The 13,815-nt window shown below is 39.2% G+C and overlaps 1 pseudogene across 1 annotated transcript in view; it reads left to right on the forward strand.

Moving 5' to 3' along the window:
• The first annotated feature begins 3,229 nt into the window (after positions 1-3,229).
• Positions 3,230-13,815, forward strand: part of LOC309860848 (elongation factor 1-alpha 1 pseudogene) — a 424,877-nt pseudogene continuing 414,291 nt past the window's right edge. The window contains exon 1 of the transcript XR_014316674.1: positions 3,230-3,280. The product of XR_014316674.1 is annotated as an elongation factor 1-alpha 1 pseudogene (transcript). The remainder of the gene's footprint in view (positions 3,281-13,815) is intronic.

The following is a 13,815-nucleotide window of genomic DNA, read 5'->3' on the forward strand; positions in this document are numbered from 1 at the left end:
CATTCATATATTAGGTTTTTATTAGACTATTTTAATTTATATGCAGAAACTTTTGAAAAATAGAGTACATATTTTCTTTTCTCAGCCTTGTTTTTGTTTTTGCTTGTTAAAAGGGTAAGTTTTTATTATTTTTCAGAATTACCTCAAAATTTAAAACCATTTCAGTGAATCTGAAGTACTGTGTACTATGTAAATAACTACTCTCCTTTGATGGCTAGAATTAGTTATTGGGTCTAATAAGATTATATTGTATTTGAGGTTCTATTTTGGACTTTTTCAAAATATGCTAACTTTTTCTAAGCCTGAAATTAAAATCTAAATTCAAGTGGTTATTAATGTTGTTTCATTTGATACTTTTAACATACATCAAAGAAATAAACTCGGAGATGACTAGATATCAAAATATCTCAAGTCCAAAGCCTCGTTTGTTTGGTACCCTGGTTATTTTGACACTCAGTATCTTTGGAAATTACCCAGCAGTAGAAAAACTACGGTGATATGATAAAATTTTTTCATCAACATTCGCTGCAAAAGAAATTAAGTTTTAAAAGCACAATGAAACATAATGATCTTTCCCTTCCCTTCCTCTTCTTTCTCTCACTTGGTTTCTCCCCATCTTTTACTTCTTTCTCAATCTGTTTCCTGTTTGTTTCTCTTTTCTGGGTCTCTTTAGCTAAGCCAATCAACTCACATGCGTCGTGCTCTGGAGAAACTGTGGCACACATATGGCAGTGAACTGGTTTGGTAAACATATGTCTTCACGGGCATTGGATGTCTTGCCAGGAATGAGATATTCCATTTTGGGGAATGAGGGTGGGAAATGCTTAACCACCTACAGATGTTTTGCAGCAAAAGCTAAAGAATTGCAGTCAAAGAGCTGCAAAATGTGTAATTTGGAATTTTTCCAGGTTTCTTTTTTTTTATTAAGAAAAAAGTTAACAGCTTTCCTATTCATCTCTTTTGAGAAAATTTACAGTCGTTTCCCAGTTCTGCCCCATTCTGAAGTAAGGACAAAAGACTGAAACCGAAGCTGTCCATCTGCTCCATAACAGTAATGTTATAATGGGTGCTGTCCATTTTTATGCTATTGCTCATGTGTGCCTAGGGGACTGGAACTATTTAATTCACTGATTTCACAGCTCTGTTGTGTGTCACAAAAGGTTAAAAAAAATCCAACACACTTTTTAGCACCCTGTTTACAAGGACTCCCTGTAAATCCAACTGAAGTAACAGATTCCCACCCTGCCCCCCATGCCAGACCCACTATTTTTCCTTCTAATTTAGTGCATTCAGATAACAGGTAATAGATGGAACTCACACCATTAACTTGCCCTTTACAAAAAGTGGATATTGCAAATCTGCTGTGATTGTTACTTTCAAATGCTCGCAAATTCCAGAAGTAGATTTGAAAAGAAAGATGTTTGCCTTTAAGATTTTAGGATTAAACAACTCTGTTTTCCCAGAAGTCCAAGAATTAATGCTCTAGATTAGCAGTGAGTTAATGAAAACCTGCAGAGGAAGACTGACGACTTCTATTCCTCTCCACTGGGCAGGAGGCTGAGCAGTCCCACACACAGCTGGTGTGTGCTGGTGTTTTGCCAAGGCCATAATGAATCCTGTGCACTCCGGGACATTTTTCTGGAGAGACAGAGGTGACCTGGCAATACCAACCTGGGTCCCTTCTGTGGTCTTCTGAGAGCAGTGGTTTTGGGTGTTAAAACTGGCACTTAGACATTTATTACCGAAGAGAGAACATGGATGTAAAGTCAAGGATGTCTCTCTACCTATCCCACCAAAGAAAGCCTCAGTGAGAATGCTTCAGAATATCATCTCCTTAGGGCACCTGGGTGGCTCAGTCGGTTAAGTGACTGCCTTTAGCTCAGGTCATGATTCCAGGGTCCTGAGATTGAGCCCCACGTCAGGCTCCCTGCTCAGTGGGGATCCTGCTTCTTCCCTTCCTCCTGCTCATGCACTCTCTCTTACTCACTTTCAAATAAATAAATCTTAAAAAAAAAAAAAAATTCTCGTCTCCTTCCTGCAGCCCATTCTTGAGAATATGTTCCTCTAATAGTTTTGATAGTTAAAATGTTATCCATAAGTAATGTACTATCTAGGTGCAGTTGTCATTTTCATTTTTATACCATCAGCCCAACTCAACTTTCAGCCATGGTAACTATGAAGACACCTATCTAGATTCTTTTGAAAACTAGTTTGTGAGTGAACAAGTGTAAAGGGCAGTTGGGTTCTCCGCACACGCCATTTAAAAATATATGGGCAGGGGCGCCTGGGTGGCTCAGTGGGTTAAGGCCTCTGCCTTCAGCTCAGGTCATGATCCCAGGGTCCTTGGATTCAGCCCTGCATTGGGCTCTCTGCTCAGCAGGGAGCCTGCTTCCTCCTCTCTCTCTGCCTGCCTCTCTGCCTACTTGTGACTCTGTCAAATAAATAATAAAATAAAAATTAAAAAAATATATATATGGGCAAAAATCAAATTTCTTCATTTCTTTTTTTCAGTAAAAATAGCAAAATTTTATTTTGTGTTCATAGGTTACATAAATCTATTGGATGCTGCAGGCACCTGAAAATTATAAATTAGAAATGCTCTGACCTTAGAGAAATTTCATAAAAATGTATGTTTGTTAAGACTTTACAAATTCAGTTTGTTCATTCCTTCATTTATTTATATATTCATCCAAACATTTTTGAGAATCCACTGTGTGTTAAGCACTGATTCTGAGAGATGTTAATAGGCATATTTCAATAGATGGGTTCTATTGTTAAATAGGTTTAGGAAATACTGCCTACTATATTTTCCTTCTTAGAGCTGTAATAGGCATCTTCATGTACCAGGAAGGCCTAGTCAACTCTACTGGATCTGAGAAATCCTGTGTTTTATTCATGGTTGCCCATAATTATTGGAACCTTTGTTCCATAGGAGCCCTCTTTCCAAAACAAAACAAAACAAAACAAAACAAAGCAAAACAAAACAAAGTAATAACACCTGGAGTATTAGAGTCAGTGTGATATAGACAAAGAGCCACAGTTAGGACTGCTGTTGCATTCATTTCTAATGGTAATTATGGCAGACTTATTAAGCAGACTATTGTTAATGGGAAGGCAAGGGTTTATGTTTCTGGAACATGGATTCCTTAAAGAATCAAAGTTCTGGATTGCTAAGTTAGAAGCCTGGAATCCTAGAACTACCGGGCACATTGTGGGAGAGAACTGTGTCCGAAACTCAACTGATTTTATATATACGTAATTCATCAACTGATTCAACCAGGTAGGGGAAGGTGGAATTATCTTTTGAAAAAATTGTTATGGTTTGTGCTGAGATACATTCTTTCGACGACATATTAAATCCCTTCTAAAAATGAAGAGATCTGTTAAATTTTCCAACCTGAGGTTTGGGTAATGAATAAAAACAATCCTAAATAGGTCTAGTCAATATGGCTAGATACAGGCTAACATAATAGTATACTTGCAGTCTTTTATTTTTAAACTTGAAAGTTTTATTTTTTACTCTTTAATAGCTAATGTTACAATGCTGTATGTCTTCTTTGTGGATAGCTACTTTTCTGGACCCCACAAATGAGAGCTCAGGATAAGTGACAGTTTGGGTTGTCAATTCAATTTATGACACTATGCTGAAAGAAAATTAAAATATGTATTTAATAGAATGTGACAGTAACAATGATATTTTACAGAGCTATGCCATTTATGAAGAAAGAGGGATCCAACTAGAGAAGTTTATGAATCTCCAAAAAAAAAAAAAAAAAAAGATCTCATCATGGAACTATTACTGTTATCTTTCTGATATCCTACTGAAAGTGAGACACATTCACCAATTTTCCAAAAGCAATTTCTTTTCACTTCAAATAAATCTTCCTCATAGGCAATATAAATAGAATTAAACTAGTTTATAATGTTTCCATTTGTTTTCCTGCAGAATAAACTCATTATAGTTAGTCTATTAGAAAATGATATTAAAGGATTTAATTGCCTGTGCATATTAAATATGTTTAAAATTTATGAAAATAAATATTTGGAAACTGAATAAATATTCTCCAATAGTATAAATGTGAATGTGGATTTAATACAAATCCATAAGGTGATGTGGCTACACAGCACTATAATATATAATATGTACCTCAAGGAAGCAAATGGAAATTCTAGAGTATAGAATCTAGACCAAACAAGGGCAAAAAACCATTCTGGGTAAGGCATGTGGGATTGCTACTAGATTGTAAATGGCAATTTGGTTTATTTAGACAATGTCTTTGTATAAAATATCAATTTTATACAAATAATGAGAGGAAATTTACAACAATAGGCATGGTGTTCTGTTGGCCGGTGCACTCCTCCCAAAGAGAATTCATATTTCAACATGTTGTTCTCACACTTTCAGATTAACATGAATCAAACTTCCCTGACAGCTGCCAATTATTAGCAGTTGCTGTGAAATGAAGAGTCAAGTTAACAATTTAACACTAATTGGGAATATACACAAAACTAATGATTAAGTAAACTTAATCATGTTCCAAAGTCCTGGAGTTACTGAGAAACCTATCCTTGCCTTAGTTTTGCCTTCTCAAAAGCTTCGGGGAGGATCATTTTAGGTTTCAGGTTTGATGCGAGGCAAACAATAAGAAGGGAATACCTGAAACCATTTCCGAAGTCAGGTAAGGACTTTTATACAAACCTTGTGTTAATTCTCACACAACATCCACACAGGACTGTCTAATACATTTGTGGGAACGGAACAAAATTGCCAGAATGAAATGGGTCCAATTCAGAAAAAAAAAAAAAAAAAAAATCCGGGTTTACTTTTCTTTGGAAGGTAATTTTTTTCCAAACAGGTTTCTTTGGTTTGAGTGGAAAAATGAGTGACTAATTGAATTTGAGTTTTCTGTGTGTTATGTACTAGAGGAGAAGAAGTTGAAGGGAGAAACCTTGAAAAATATGTACTTAGGAAAGTTTTGGACTACAAATACAAATAGGTAATTTTTTTTTCCCTAGAAAAACATTAAACCACAGAGACATAACTTTGAAGATGTGTTTTTTCAAAAAAGCCATTAAGTTTTCTTCCCCTCTTCATTTATCCTTTTTTTTTTTAATTTTAAAGATTTATTTTTTTGAGGTGGGAGAGAGACAAAGGGAGAGGGAGAGAGAGACTCAAGGAGATTCCAGGCTGGATCTCATGACCCTGAGATCACAATCTGAGCTGAAATCAGGAGTCAAGCTTAACTGACTATGCCACCCAGGCACCCCTCCACCCCTCCTTCATTTATTCTAAAAAACAAAACAAAATGAACTTCATAAAGTAAAATGAGACAGCTCTAGTCATTCCTGTCTTCTTCTAAACTCTAACTTAGAAGGCAGAGATTTCTTTTACTTAAGAGGTGCTGGGTCTTGTGTTTCTTTGATTATCTGTTGCTGGATTAGTTTTGTACTTCTTTTTTTTTTTTTTTTAAAGATTTTATTTATTTATCAGAGAGAGAGGGGGGGAGAGAGTGAGCACAGGCAGACAGAATGGCAGGCAGAGGCAGAGGGAGAAGCAGGCTCCCTGCTGAGCAAGGAGCCCGATGTGGGACTCGATCCCAGGACGCTGGGATCATGACCTGAGCCGAAGGCACCTGCTTAACCAACTGAGCCACCCAGGCATCCCAGTTTTGTACTTCTTTATCCTGTTCTTCCCACATGTCATTTCCCTGTGTAGAACACTTAGATTCTGCTTGAGGCCCTTCCATAGGACTGCTGCAAAGATTCCACCATACAGATCTGTTGTATGTACAGATCTTAGTCCACTTCGGCAGTGATTCAGCCATAGCCCTTTCTCGTGGAGGCATGCTCTTTGAAGTCAGAAATCGCTCCTCGCTCCTTTCTGATTTCCTAATAATTCGTATGGCCTATGGAACATAACAGATACTCAGTAAATATTTTCTGAATAAATCAATGAGATTTAGCAAAGTTTACTTCATTTAAACCTGGATGAGAGGCTTCAAGGGCCTGTCCACTTGAAATTTCTGTGATGATGAAAAGGCTCTACACCTGTGTGGTGTGTAATATGGTAACCACATGTGCCTATTAAATGTTTGAAATGTAACTAGTAAAACTGAGGAATTAAGTAATTACTTTCACTGAATTTTTATTGATTCAAATTTTAATTTAAACAGCCACAAGTGGCTACTGCCTAGATAACTTTAAAGGGTCCTCCTTTTATTATCCGTCAGCCACACCCTTCCCTGTGCCAGAGGACATTTCCCCATATAGAATAGTTCTCCCATTGAGACCATGCGTCTGTTACTCAGAACTCCAGAAGTCCCCATCCAAACAGTCTGTGCTCATTTCCAGTGCTATGTAGCATAATTCCATGGTCTTCTTTCCCTGGGGAAACCTTGCTGCTGGTGTACACACCCTATACTAAAGAAGTTTCCAGAGGGTGGCAGTTTGCTGCAAGGGACGGCTGGGTGGAAGTGGTGTGACTGGGGCACATGCAGCTGAACTGTGCCAGACACATACATGAGGCCCCCTGCTGTGTGGGAGGACAGGAAGCTGGGGATGCGGCTGAAAAGGTGTGGTTCTCCTTAACCTGCCAAGTTCCAGCATGCATATTTAGCGGTTTAATGATTTTATTTCAAAACATAAGCAACAAATAAATCAATTCTCAGTTCATCCCAGGCAGCATGATCCAATGATCATTCATCCATTAAGACCCCAAATATTTATTGAGCACCTTCTGTGTGCCAGGGGCTCTTGTTCTGAACGTCAGAGATACAACAGTGAAAGAAAAAAAAAGTTTTTGGCTTTAGTGAAAATTAATAAAAGGAAACCTCATTTAGAATGGAGTCAGGAGGCAGGTGGGAGGAACTCTCACCACCTACCACTCTTCCACAGTCGCGGACCCAGTAGAAAGAGAGGGGCCTTTGCCTGCGGACACTACTATCTCAGCAGGAGGAAGGAAGATTTCTGCCTCCCCTGGCAACCGCCCAGCCAATGAGAGACCTTTACAGCTCAGCCAGGGAGAAGCCACTATACTTAGAACTGCCAGTTTACTCCAATAGACTTTTTGCTTCCAGCAGCCCAGCAACTTTCCCTTTCCCCTATAAAAGAGAGTTCGTTTCCCATCCTTCCTTCTCTCGCCTTGTGTATGGTTTTGCTGAGGTATGCGGTTCTCTGGTGGTCTTGTATAAACCCGTCTTTTGCTGGTAACGTACTTTACAGTTTTATTTTGAAGGTTAAGGGTACTTGGTGATTGGAGGTGGGATGCAGAGAAGAGCCAACGGATTCCAGGGCTAGTGAGTAAGCAGGTTCAGGTACCCACGTCGCTGATTGGGCTCATTGCTTTCTTGCTGGCCCTGGGATAGGAGAGTAAGTAAGTTTTCTCCTCGAATCTGAGCTTCACATTTTATGTCTGAGCTTTCCAGGCTTTATTCGATAGGTTGTAAGACTTCATCTCTGAGCGTCCTCACTTGGCCTTCAGTCTGATTCCTTTTCAGAGCCAGAGCCTGCTCCTACTGGAACTGTGCTGGCCTTTGGTCTGTTTGCTTCTGGAACCAGGCTGTCCCTGTGCTGTTTTGGAATTTTTCTCTTTGTTCTAGAGAAAAACCTCCAGGAAGTCAAAATTATTTGAGGGTGCCCCTTCCTACTAGAAGTCCGGCCTATTTTATGTTTAAAAAGTGGCCTCTCCACATGCACGTTGATAAATAAGTGGACTGATTTCACCAAAAGTGAAACTTAGGTGGCCATAAATTATGGGGAATTTTTGATCTCTCCAAACTTGTTTTATACAAAATTAAATTAGCTGCAGTTTCAAAAAAAACCTCAATGGGATGGATGTCTGTTTTCAGTGGTACTTTGAAGCTTCCAGATGTTTTTAGAATTCTAAGTTTGCCTTTTGGCAAAATACTGTTTCTAAATTAACTGAGGTAAACAACTGAAAGAAGTCACAGTGGCTTCTGAGGCCTCCTATCCCTCTCCCCCATTTTATTTGACTGCAGGCACGTGGCAGCCACCTTGTGCTCAGGCCTCCTCTTTGGTGCCATCTTTTTCTATTCTCTCTGCATTTCCCCATCTCCTCTGTATGCCCACCCTTCAGGCCCTCATTTCAATCCTTTTGTCAAGTTCCCCTTCTCCTCTGACACTCCCTCTGCACCCTTCTCTCCGAATCTATTAAAACCTGCCCCTTTAAAGTTAAGTGTTGTGAGGATCTTGATAAAACCCAAGTTTCTTCTATTCCCTGGACTAAGGGCAAACTGCAAGCCATTGTTAAAGCATTTCCTACAGTGGCTGAGGACCCGCACTAGTTTGCTGATGAATTTAAGATAGGTATTCAAACTGAACAGCTTGGTTTCTCATGCTTATTGGTGAGGACCAGGCAAAATATTTGATGAAATTAACCCAATGGGAACATTCTGAAAAGGATTTAGAGGAACAGACCCCTAACTTTTTTTTTTTTTTTTTTTAAGATGCTATTTAACTAAGTGAGTGAGCATGGGTGCACAAGTGGGGGGAGGAGCAGAGGAAGCAAATCTTAAGTAGACTCTGCTGGATACAGAGCCCTAGGTGGGGCTCTACCTCATGGCCCAGGAACTCATGATGGGAGCCAAAGCCAGGAATTGGATACTTAACCAACTGAGCTACCAGGCATCCGCAGACCCATAACTTTTGGCAAGAGGCTAGAAACCTCATTGGAAATCTCCACCAAGCATCACAGTAGCTTTTCTTAAGTTTCTTGATTGGACCAAAAGCCTGATAAGTCTGCTCATGATTATTACAATCAACTCCAAATTGTCTTTTAAAAAAATTGTGGTCTTGAATGTTGAATCCACCTGGGTAGCTTTTAAATCTGTGATTATTAGTGGACTGGACCAGGAGTTTTCTCTTTTAATTAAAAGGACCAGAATGGAAAAAAAAAAAAAAAAAAAACCCTGGTGGAATATGAAACTGCCCATGGCGTACTTAGGTAATATGGGAAACCAGCTTGCTAGCATCCTAGATGAGTCATCCAAAAGAAAGATTGCTAACGTTCTCTGTTTTCAACTCCAGCAAGTGAAGGCCCCTAAACAAAATGAAAACCCTTCTGGTTTGGAGTATTACAGCAAAGAAGGCATTAAAAAAAGGAAAAATTCTTAAAAATTTAAGTACCTCAGGCACCATCAACCCTCTAGCCAATTTTTCCTAAGTCCTAATTCCCAGTGACAGGGCTCTGAGGAACAACAGGAGCTCTTCTCAATTCTCCCTTTTAATCAGCTTGGAGAAACCACTCTCTAGATTGGGAATTAATCTGTCTCTGTATTGAAACTGGAGCTACACTCTGGGTGCTTAGCTCCCCTGCTATAAAGCAGCCCCTGCCTCAGAGTACAAAAACACTTGTATAGAAGGGGTCTCTAATAAACCTCACCAGGTTCCTGTCTCTGAACCTATTTCCTTTGGTCTAGGCCCTTTGAGAGCTACTCACTGTTTTTCTTAATTACTCCACCACTATTCTATTCATTTATTGGGCCAAGATTTCTTAGAAAAGTATCATGCCAGAATTTCTTCCAAAAAGGGGAAATAATTCTAGAATTTGACTACAGTAATCAAAATAGCCAACCAGAAGAATTAAATGACCATTTGATGTCTTTTATCCATTCTGTCTCTGGGACTATAGTAGAGTCTGGGGACACTGATTATTTGTTCCTATTGATCAGCTACCATCCTCTTCATAGGCAAAATCCTCAATTGATAATGGCAGAATCCTCAGTGCACAACCCATCAAGATTCAAATAGATCTCTCAACACTCTTCCATAATTAATCAATGCCCTATAAGTAAAGAAGTCCTTCAGTTTGTAATAGAAGATTAAAAGGTTCAGGGTCTCACTATCTTCTGCATTAGTCTCTGTAACACCCCTATTTTACCTGTGAGACTACTCAACAGCAGAGAATGAAGGTTTGTCCAGGACCCCTGGCAATAAATAACACTGTTCTACTTTGGCACCTTATTATTCTTAATCCTCATGTGCTACTACTAACATCCAGTCCCACTGAAAGCAAATTTTTGACTATAATTGATCTACGTAGTGTATTTTTCATGTTCCAGTTCATAAGGATAGCCAATATCTTTTTGCTTTCACCCAGGAAAAGCAGAAATACTATACAGTAAGTAATACCCGAGGGTTTTACAGAGTTCTTACTCTTCACAAACTTTAAAACCTGATTTGGGTGATAGAAAATTTTCTGAAGGTTCTACGTTGTTACAATACATACATGATTTGCTTCTCTGCTCTTCTCAAACCTCTTCACAAGAAGACAGCATCCACCTGTTAAATCTCCTGGCTTTAAAGGAACATTAAATCTCCAAAGAAAATTTGCAGTTTGCTCAAGCTCCCAGTAGATAGTTAGGGCATCTGATCTTGAAATAAGGGCTACATTTAGCCCTCATGAAACCCCTCATGACTCTTTAAAACTGACAGATTGCCTTTGAGTCCCCATGACAATTCATAGGAAACTCCTCTCACCAATGCATATTTTTCATGATTTGCTGATGGTTCTTATTTAAAGGATGAAAGTAGCAAATTTGGTGCTGGGTATGCTATTGCAACTCCCTTTAAACTCACTGAGGCAGCACCAGTTGCCAGCAACAGTTCCTTCAGCCCAGCAGGCTGAGTTACATGCTCTTATTCAGGCTTGTACTTTAGCCAGTGGAAAAACCACAAACACGTATACTGATAGTCAAAGAGCATTTTGGGTAGCTCATGACTTTGGAATATTATGGAAACAGTAAAATGTCTACCCCAGTGAGAAAAATTTTAAAAAATGATTCTGATGTTCAAAATTTATGATGCTCTACTTTGCCATCCACTTTTGCTATTATTAAGCTTTCTGGGCATGTTAGACTGACTCCTTGGGGACCAAAGTAATCTACCTTGCTGATACTTCCACCAAAATTGCTTCTCACAAGAAGGACTATAGCCAAACCTCTGTCATGATCCAAAGGAATATTCTCCCAAGTTATAAATTTTGGAAAAATTGACAAGAGACATCCAGTTATTGGCCCCAGAGAAGGAAAACAACATGGAAATATAAAAATTGTTGGCTTGATTAAAAGAAAACACTGATTTGGACCAAATAACAATCTGACCTTACCAGAAATCCTAAAATTCCCGCTGCTTACAACCATACATATATTAAAGTGTTGTTCTTCTGACAAAATGATAGCATTCATGAACCAATATTGGTGAGAAAGTTAACTGGGACTCAAAAATGGTGATATCAGGGGCACCTGGGTGCCTCAGTGGGTTAAGCCGTTGCCTTCAGCTCGGGTCATGATTTCAGAGTCCTGGGATTGAGCCCCGCATCGGGCTCTCTGTTCATCGGGGAGCCTGCTTCCTCCTCTCTCTCTGCCTGCCTCTCTGCCTGCTTGTGATATCTCTCTGTCAAATAAATAAATAAAATCATTAAAAAATTTTTTTTAAAAAATGGTGATACCACTTGTCCCACCTGTTAAAAATATAATCCAGGGAAACCTGTTTGTACAAATGGATTTCATGCAATTTCCCCATCTCATGGATATAAATATGTTTCAGTCATGATTTCTCTGTTTTCTCACTGTAGCAGGTCTTTCTCCTGTAGACAAGCCAACACTTCTGTTAGAAAAGATTACCCCTACCTAGGGAACCCTCTTGAACTTCATAGTGATCTGGGAACTTAATGAACTGGTCAGATGCTTCAACAAGGGTGTGCTGTTTGCCCAGTTTTTATAACACTTTATCGTGCATACCATCCTCAGTCGTCAGGGTTTGTTGCACTTATTAACAGCACTATTAAGACTCAACTGGAAAATTTGTAGAGACCCTCCAAATAGTTTGGGCTGAAAGTATAGCCTTTGGTCCTTCTAAATCTCAGATCAACCCCCTTGGGAACTGAGACACTCACCCTTTGAGATAATCACAGGATATCCAAGGTACTTGACCCCTGTCTCTTTTGATCCACAGTTAATAAAAAGAGATATACTTCAATATTGTAAAAGCCTAATTGCTTCTATTAAAAATAACTCTGGTTTGGTAAAGCAATCTTTTCCCATTGCCCCCTGAGGAGATGATGACCTTAAGCATAAAATTTCATCTATTGAAAAAGACCTCTCCAGAAAGACTCATCAACCTCTCTGGGAAGGCCTGTGAGGAACTTGCTAACCAGTCTTTGTGCCACCAGACTCTAGGGAACAGGCTTTTGGATTCACACAAGTCATCTAAAGAAAGTACCAAACCCTGACTGAACCTGCGTACCATCTGGTGACCTGAAAGTAAAGATTTCCTGGAATCGAAGCAGATGACATCGATGAGAAGGCTTTCCTAAGATGTTCAGACCAGGCCTGTATATCTTTTTCTCACTGTTGTTTCTTTCTCTTTTCTGTGGAAAAACCATGTCTTTGCATTCCCCAGGCCCTTGTGAAAATGGGAAACCTGTTCTTTTGATTATGGCTTTTCAGAAACAGCCTTATTGTGATCCTGGGACAAAGTAATTTTCACTTTTTTTTTCTGAAGGTTTAGAAGGTTCCTAATTCACAAAAATCTTCTTTCATCTGAACTATTAACTGACCTTGGATCCTTCTCTACATTCATGGTCTCTGAATTTGCAACCTTACAGGCTGTATGATCAGTAACACATTTGGTTCCAAACATTTCTTTGCGATAATACTGTTTTAAAACATGTTTGAGGCTTTGCTATATTGCAAAAAGTTCATCAGCTCTTGTTTCATCTTTATATCCAAACTGTATCTTACCAAAAAACTGTTAATATCTTCAGTGAGCTCCTGGAAGCATTCACTAATCTGCTTTCATGGTTGCTTTAAGGGGAGACTTCAGGAGAGATAAGTGACTGGGTTTGCTTTTATAAGGAGAATCTTTTTCCCCTACGTTGGAATAAATGCCAAAAAATATTTCAGTTGGCTACTTTCAGCCCTAGAGCCCTGATTTAGAACTATCATACAACTTGGATGTTCCTTCTGTTTTTTTTCTTAATTTTTAATTAATTTTAATTTTTAAATTAACATATAATATATTATTAGCCCCAGGGGTACAGGTCTGTGAATCTCCAGGTTTACACACTTCACAGCACTCACCATAGCACATACTCTCCCCAATGTCCATAACCCCACCACCCTCTCCCTACTGCCATTCCCCCGGCCCCCCTCAGTTTGTTTTGTGACATTAAGAGTCTCATGGTTTCTCTCCTTCCTGATCCCATCTTGTTTCATTTATTCTTTTGCTACCCCAAAACCCCCACATTGCATCTCCCCTTCCTCATATCAGGGAGATCATATGATAGTACTCTTTCTCTGATTGACTTATTTCACTAAGCATAATACCCTCTAGTTCCATCCACGTCATTGCAGATGGCAAGACTGCATTTCTTTTATTGGCTGCATAGTATTCCATTGTATATGTATACCACATCTTCTTTATCCATTCATTTGTTGATGGACATCTAGGTTCTTTCCATAGTTTGGCTATTGTGGACATTGCTGCTATAAACATTTGGGTGCATGTACCCCTTCAGATCACTACATTTGTATCTTTAGGGTAAATACCCAGTAGTGCAATTGCTGGGTTCTAAGGTAGCTCTATTTTCAACTTTTTGAGGAACCTCCATGCTGTTTTCCGGAGTGGTTGCACAACTTGCATTCCCACCAACAGTGTATGAGGGTTCCCCTTTCTCTCCATCCTTGCCAGCATCTGTCATTCCCTGACATGTTAATTTTAGACATTCTGACTGGTGCGAGGTGGTGTCTCATTGTGGTTTTTATTTGTATTTCCCTGATGCCAAGTGACGTGGAG

This window comes from Mustela nivalis (assembly GCF_964662115.1).
Source record: "Mustela nivalis genome assembly, chromosome: 3".
In the NCBI taxonomy this organism is placed as follows: domain Eukaryota; kingdom Metazoa; phylum Chordata; class Mammalia; order Carnivora; family Mustelidae; genus Mustela; species Mustela nivalis.